Source organism: Pocillopora damicornis, chromosome 1, assembly GCF_964200805.1.
Source record: "Pocillopora damicornis chromosome 1, jaPocDami1.2, whole genome shotgun sequence".
NCBI lineage: Eukaryota > Metazoa > Cnidaria > Anthozoa > Scleractinia > Pocilloporidae > Pocillopora > Pocillopora damicornis.
In genome coordinates this window covers 4,751,947-4,760,107 of record NC_142670.1, presented here as the reverse complement: position 1 = coordinate 4,760,107, position 8,161 = coordinate 4,751,947, and the positions used below count along the sequence as shown (strand labels likewise).

The 8,161-nt window shown below is 37.1% G+C and overlaps 1 long non-coding RNA gene across 1 annotated transcript; it reads left to right on the top strand.

The window, feature by feature from the left end:
* The first annotated feature begins 4,208 nt into the window (after window positions 1–4,208).
* On the top strand, window positions 4,209–7,930 carry LOC149051462 (uncharacterized). Its single transcript, XR_016180964.1, has 2 exons — window positions 4,209–4,710; window positions 6,995–7,930. It is a non-coding gene; the product is annotated as an uncharacterized LOC149051462 (long non-coding RNA).
* Window positions 7,931–8,161: the final 231 nt, after the last annotated feature.

The window sequence follows — 8,161 nt, the reverse complement described above, 5'->3', positions numbered from 1 at the left end:
AAGCTGGTTTGAGCATTTTAACTATTTCAACCAGTTAGGCTGGATTGTGCAATTTGTCAGTTTAACTGTTTTCGCTAGTTTGACTATTTAACCAGGTAAACCAATTGAGCTAGTTTAACTGTTTTAACTACCTGAACCAATTCAGCTAGATTGTGCAGTTTGTGCAGTTGAACAATTGAAGCTAGTTTGATCACTTGAACTACTTTAACTAACTAAGATAGGTTGTGCAATTTGTACAGTTCAACTGTTTCGCTAGTTCGACTATTTAGTTGAACCAATGAACCATTTCGGAGGCTTGTTGCGTGGATGTGATTAAATTTGGCTGCTTACCTGCTGTAAACTGTCCAGCTTTATAGACTTTGAGTTTTCTACCGGTTGAGATTTACCTGCGTCCCTATACAGTCAGGCGAAGTCTACTGTACGCCGAGCTGATGGACAGCGGTCTGCAATTTAAAGATAGGTGAACATGTCAATTGCGTGGAGTTTTGTGCCAATTAAATGACTGTAAGGTTAGTTGTATTGCTTCTTAGAGCTGGTGGGTACGTACGGTGAATCAAAAGTTCTCACAGGTTGTGCCCAAAGAGTTCATGCCATGATGCATCTGTTCTTCACAGTTACTATCCAGTGCACAATCATTTGCAAAATTTAGATCACGGATGGTGGTAAGACTGACCTCAAGTGTTTCCATAAGTCGTCTACGATTGTGAAGCATGTGATCAGTTCTATAACGAGTTTCTACGCCTGCATCACCTTGTGAGAATGCACCTGGGAGCATTGTAGAGAGCATCATTGAGAAGAAGGTTGGGCGAGAACACATACTTGTTTCAAGCCATTGTTGACCGGGAAATATTTCCACACCTCACTATTTTACAAGTTCCATCATTTCATTAAGAAACTTTCCAATCATGGAGATGATAATAGAGGTGCATCTAGCTTTGAGATGACTTTCTATAGATCATCACGACTGACCGTGTCTAACGCCTTGGTCAGGTCAACAAAGGTGGTACAGAGGTCCTAGTGTCACTCCTGGATTTTCTCATAAAGTGACGAGCTGTAAATATCACATGTACTGTTCCGCTGCTGCTCGTTCGAAAGCTGCACGGACTCTCGGGCAGGAGACCTTGTTGCAAATGTTTGATGAGTCGATTAGGCATGACTCTAGCAAGGAATTTGCCTAAAACTGACGGCAGTAACGGTGTTTCCTTGTGGTTATCGCAGGACTGCCTGTTTCCTCGCTCTTACAATTGGACAATGATAGCCTTATTGAAGTCTTGACATCTTTACTCCAAAAGGATGAGAACATTTCACACAGATTTTGGGTGACTATTTTATTACCTGCCTTTCATATTTACGCAGGAATGGCGTCTGCGCCTGGAGCCAGGTGTCTTGCATTTTTCTGAGATGCTCTTGAGTTTACTATTGCAGGCAATAAAGACTTTCATTTCGATACTGATGTTGCGCTGACTTGATAGGCAAGAAAGTGCTTACGTTTCTGCTCTAGGAGTTCGTTTATTTCCACACATTGTCATCAAACCAATCCTGATTTTCCTAAGAGACCGAGCCTAGCTGTTGCAGTGATGCAGTATAGAAAAATCCACTCCTCTTTAAGACTTGTTTCAAGGAAATGGAGATCAGGAAGCTTATCCATGAGGTCACTGATGACTTAAGTTCATTCATTTTCCCGAATAAGAGATTCCAGTTCACATGGAGGAATATTAATTTCATAATCATCTCAACTATATCTCTGTGGCTTAACGGATGATTCCTTTTTGGTGTTTTAATCTTCTGTAGTGTCACAGTAAGAACTGCAATAACTTAGGTGGCTTCGCCTCCTATAGGAGATGCGAATTTTTCACACCTTGTGCGAATGTTTTAAAGGTGTTTCTGAGAAATTGCACCACAATATCTCACATTTTATGCCAAATTTTGTGATTATTTTGAAAAACAGTGCTGAGATGGTCGGGATTTTTGAAGAAAAAGATATTTTAGATTTTTAGAGTTAAAAGAGATTTATAGACATTTTTTTGAAGAATTTCTTGATAGATTTTGGGAATTATGTATCTTGGCCTATTTTGAGATATTAATAAAGTTGTGTTCAATATGAGACATGATTTCAATTTGAGAGTTCTCTTACTTAATCTTGTGCACCGTGACTTATAGATGAGAACTAGATCCTTGTAACAAGGATTCCCATCCTTCCCATCCTTCACATCCTTTCCTTCCTCCCCGCGAGCCAGTATTGATAAACATTTTTTTTCGAGCTTTCTCTAACTAATTATTTAGTGGTCCTAGATTTTATTTGAATGTAAGAGTTCTTGCTGTTAGGTATCTAAGTGAATATTCTGTGAGGTTTATTGAAAGCAATACTGAGAACTCCTGGAAAGGGTATTTTATCTAACAGGTATGTCACAGCAAGGTGCATGGCGTGATAATCTCACCAATCAAGCGATTGCAGACAGACGAATGATAGAACCAATATGACAGAATCCAATCACTGAACTACTGCATGATGCCACAGATGTTGGAATTTTTCAGTTCGCTCAAATAGATGAAACATAGCATTAATTTGCACTTAGCTCGATCATTAACCATTTACACCCTTAGGTTGGTACTCATATTCTCCACACCGATCTCTCTACATTTCCTGTGGTAAGGACAAGGAGAATTTGTTTAACAATGATGAGCTTTTCAAATTGGTTATTATTTTCATTTTTCTCATTACCTATACATTCAATTCAAGGTTGATACTGAAATGAGAAATTAGAAGCCAGTCACCCTTTAGAGTTAATGGGTAAATAACTCAGAATTGGACGTGAATAAAATCGCTCTTTTAAAAGAGAAAGAAGGGAAAAGAAAGCGTTTTTTATGACGGAATACAGGAAAAAAGAAAACTGCTGCAAACAAATGGAGATTTAATCATTATGATTACCCCTAGCTTAGTGCATGGTGAGCCAACATGGATATTCAATTTGTCCTTGATGTTTAAGCTAGCCTTGTGTTATGTATATTTGCTCTTGCACCTCAAAGGCACAAAAAGCATCGATGAGATTTAGCGAGCTGCTTGTGATGAAGCCACAAAATAAAATGATAGTTTTAAGCAATTATTCGGACGTATAGGTAATAAATTGCTAAACAATGTTGAGATAAGCGCATACTCCATTGACTCTGCATGCACACTTTTACTACCCACACCAGGTCTACATGTTGAGGTCCTTACGATTCAGAGCCCACGTATGCGTCCTAGAGTTTCAAAAAGTCTGATTACAGATTACTTGAGACTCGGAGGGTAACGGAAAGGCTCTGGATGTGCTATAAGAGCCCTGACCCTGCCATCGCTGAGCATTTTAAGGTCGATTATTGTCGAACGCGGATGAAATTTTTGGGGTATATTTTTTGTGTTTAACAATTGGCGCCGCTTTACTAACAGCCTTTTGTAACAGGGACGTTAAAGAGCCCTGTGACCTGCATCAGTTCTCTTTTTTTTTCTTTTTTTCTTTTTCTCTTCCTTTTTTCTCAAACACTTTTTTGGAGCAAAAAGGACATATCGTTAAAGATTCCAAACATGATAGGAAAATTAAAGAGAAAATGTTCCCAATAAGGCAAGTGCGAACGGTACCCTAAAACAAAGCACCACCCTAATGGTTACCTCGGCTGAAAACAGCCTACCATTCTCAAATAATGTTGCGCGCGTTGATTCTGTTATTTTTTAACATAGAGAGCAAATTACTTAAGGTTGATTGGTTCAGATAGAGGGAATTTTCCCTTTATTTTGGTAATTGCCCTAGGGAAAATAACCCAAATTTGAAATATCTTCTGTTTTGATTGGCACCTGAGCAGGCAAGATGGGCTCGGGACTGCCCGCTGTGATTCCGCGCAAAAACAGTTGGCCTCCTTTCCCGTCTCTCGAAATAAACAAGTCTTGATTCGTAATAAAGCGGCGATGTTTTTGCTCTATAATAAATCCGATATTGACCAAGCTTTTTCGGTCGAGGTGGCTGGATATTAGTGTCGTTCTCTTTTTTCCGTTTTTATGGAAATAAAACACAAAAAAGAACTGACCCAATATCTAGCCATCTTGACCTCACGCTTGGTCAATGACGCTTATGAAAAATTGCGTTACTTCCGATTCTTTCCAAATTTGGAGTATAGGATGTTGAAAATTAAAGCCAATTTGGTAGTTAATTATGCACTACACAACTAATATTTCAAGTTCAATCGGCGTCGATGTGAGTCGATCTTATTTTATCCCCGTTGATGATGATTTAGAGGTTAAATTTATCATCGGAAACTCCGTAGATGGAATAGACAGTGGTGAAGGACGCAGAATAGATCGGGGGCTAGAAATCGAGATCGAGAAATCGAGAGCCATCGAACATATAGTTTTGAAAAGCATAGTCGTTCACCTCCAGTAGCCTATTCCGCATTCGCGTGCAGTTCCTGAGTTTTGATCAAAAATTTGTAACAAGTATCTGAGACCAAAGAGCCCCATAATTTACGCCAATGGATGTGATTCAACTATGCGATTCAAACCATGTGACGCGTAATACGATTGGTTGTTTTGTTGCCATAGAGAAATGCATATTTTGATTGTAAGCGATTACTAGTTAGTTTGAACGTGTGTTTTGTTTTAGTCAACTTCAATTTAGGAGCGGAACAAACCATCGTCACATTGGTATTCTTAGCGAAGGAGAAGATGCTATAATTGAGGAGGTGAGTGAAACGTTTTCATCGGGTATAAATTCAGAATAACAAGTACAATCTTTTAATGCTTATCCTCAAAAATAACTCAGAATTTTTAAGCCCTGTTCAAACGGTCACGATAGTTGATGATAGTTGAAATAATCATTTGCCGTCATGTTTGCGTTCAAACATCTCATGATAGTTAACAATTGTTCACCGAAGTGGAGGTAAATATCAGGTAATTTAGTGTCAACAACTGAGTTGAAAACATAAATTGGCCACCGTAAAGAGTTAAAAAGCCGACGTTTCGAGCGTTATCCCATCGTCAGAGCGATTGACGAAGGACTAACGCTCGAAACGTCAGCTTTTTTTACTCTTTACGGTCGCCAATTACGTTTTCAACTCAGTTGTTATCTCTAAATTACCTGCTATACTCTCCCACCGACGCAGCACCACAGTATCTTTAGAAACTTACCCTCTGTATTCATGGGGGTAAATATCCATCATTTTCATCGACACTGAGGTGATTAATTTGTTTCAGTATATATAGTATATCACACAATTACCATAAACTTAGTTTATTTCTTTCAATATACCAAAAATGGTGGGAATTCAATTCTTGCTGTTCAATTTTTCTCATCATCTGTTCGGAGGTGAATGGTACTTGCCATTCAACTAGCCAACTGAACAACTGAACTAGCCAATCAGCACATGAAAAAAAAAAAAACATTCACTGAATGTGTGTTATATACTAATTGATTATAGCTGTTGAAATCATACAATGGGATTTTACTGCTGGCTGATACCTAGTATCTTAGTGTGTGAAATTGTAAGCAAAATATCAGCCAAGAAGAGTGCTTATCGCCACAGTTTTAGAGAACATTAATGTAGAACAACTCTTCTAAAGAGTTGCTTGATCACTACAAATGAAGCAGGAAGGAATGGATATGAAGTCAAGAAGTTGCAAGCAGAAGGCAGAAGCCTTTAACCCTTTAACTCCCAGATCAAATTTGTCATTCTCCTCACTGTCAACCATACAATTCTTATAATGTTAGTTCAGATAATTTAGTATTGGATCAACAAATTATTCCCTAATTTATATTTTTCGCTATTCTCATCACTTATCTGGTTGATATTGCATTGATATTGTAAGGAGAAATTCTCTCTTGGTCACTCATGGGAGTTAAAGGGTTAAGGAGATGTTGAAAATGAACTTTGAGACAACATATAAAATTTTGACAACTATTTTACCCCTCTTATGATTTTCCATTTCAGTTTGAGCCTATTTTTGGCAAGACCACAGACTGAAAAACTAGTTAATTATAGTTTGAGTTCAAATGTGCACCATAGTTAGTTACTATCATTGTCTATCTGTACCATTTCTATAGGGCTTTAGAGTAAATCAGTGTATATGTGTTGAACTTGATATATTGACTTCATTTGAAATACATTTTTGTTTCAATGTGTTGGTGTTGACCCCCAAATTTCTTCTGCTTCTGCTGCCCCCAGTTCTGTTTTGCCAGCAGTTAGTAGTCTCATATTTTCAAAGAGCATCAGGTTTATTTTTCTGATGAGAGTGCTATATTCAGGCCTGAACTTATACTTCAGTTCATTTCCTCAGGGACATTGTGAGACAGTTTTGTGAATTCCCTGAGAATGATTTATCATCTGTGAATAGCCCACTGCTCCTCATATTTCCTAACCAAACCCAAAGTGAGTTTAGGAGTATTTCAGCTCTCTCTGGGAACAACATATGCTTTGCGGTGTATCATAAAATGAAAAGGGGATATTTAAAAGTTTGGTTTTGCCATAGTGTCTGGAAGTGCATGCTAGAAATGATGGAAATTGCTTTGCATTGTGTCATACCGAAGAGTGTCATAGCTTATTGTTTTGCTAACCATATTTCCCATTGCTTGATTTTAATCACTGTCAATGGTTTTAGATGTTTTGTTACTCAAAGGAAATACCAAAGAAGAGATAAAAAAACAAAATAATAGAAGATGCAAAAAAATAAAAAAAAAAAGAAGTGAAGATTGTCATAAAAGCCACTTTGCAGCATTCATTTTAACTTTGTCAGTCATGAGTTATGATAGTTGTGTTTTGATGCTAGTTTTGCCAAAGAGACCTCCTATTGATTAGCAAGGATAGTGGAGGGCATATTTATTTACTTAGTAACACTTCAAACCTGCCCCCATGCTGACACACCCATTTTTTCCAAAAATATTTCTTCCCAGTAAGGGTTTGACTTACATTGGAAAACATGAAAATTTTGCGAAAAGATTTAGAATTTACTTTTCTCCTTTCAAATTTTCAGGAATGTGGCTGACATCTGGAGGATCAATTTTGTATTACTTCATAATAATTATTCATAATAATTACTGACATTTTGATGAAAAATCTTTTTTTCCTTAAATATGATAACAAATTTATGCTAATTTTTCTGAAATTCTTATTTTAATACACTTTAATGTAAGATAATGTAGGGCCTTATTGCTATAAATACATGTTGAGGTAAAAAAATGAAAACACAGTGTGGTCAATTTCATGCATTTTTGGGGGCCATAGATGAGTTAAAGTTTGCAAGATCAGTACTAATATATATGACCTAAATGTAAATGAGTGAGCCATTGTTTTATATATGTTAGTGCATCTAGTTCAATCTGTTTCCTAAGGACTGTGAAAGGTGTTCACTGTAGTTTAGGGTAAAACTTTGGAGTCAAGGGAAAGATCATTTTCCTTGATGAAAATTGAATTAGTTGGTAGTGACAAAACTTATCAGTGATCGGTACAGCATTGTGCCACACAGCTTTGGTCCTATAACATCTACTTTGTCAGTTTTTCTAAGTTATTGCATAATCTGGTGACTGACATAATATGATATGTCTCTGTGTAGAACAGCCCACACATTACTCAAAGTTCTGTTGATAGACAGACATCTTCTGATTGGACACGGCACTACTGGATGTACTGAAAGAATGATACATAAGGGAACTTATAAGAAACAATAAGCACATTTAGAGGTGCTCAAAAAAGCCATAGAGTTACATATATTGTTAAGTTCTATCAAAAAGGCACTAGATAGAGCTGTTTAGAGGATTCCATGCACAATCAAAATCCCTTGGGAAGATAACTCTTCTACCAAAAGGGAACTAGTAGTAATAATAATGATAATAATAATGAGACTTTGATGATGTTCTTTTTGGGTCTGAGAGTCTGTGTCACCTCAATATAAAAACCTGATCAAAGAAAATGGGTGGTGCTTGTGTTCTTTAGAGGGTAATTCTTTGAAATAAGACCTTCATAATGAGGACTCCCGAAGAGTCCCTTTCCTTTGGTTCGGAGAACACACACCTTAATTCCTCTCAAAAAGGGAGAAAACAAAAGACTGGAAAAAATTTTTTTAGCCATAAAGCACCTTAGGAGGTGCTCTAAAAAAGTCATAAAGATAGTTACATTAAGAATTAATGTAAAGAATACAGTT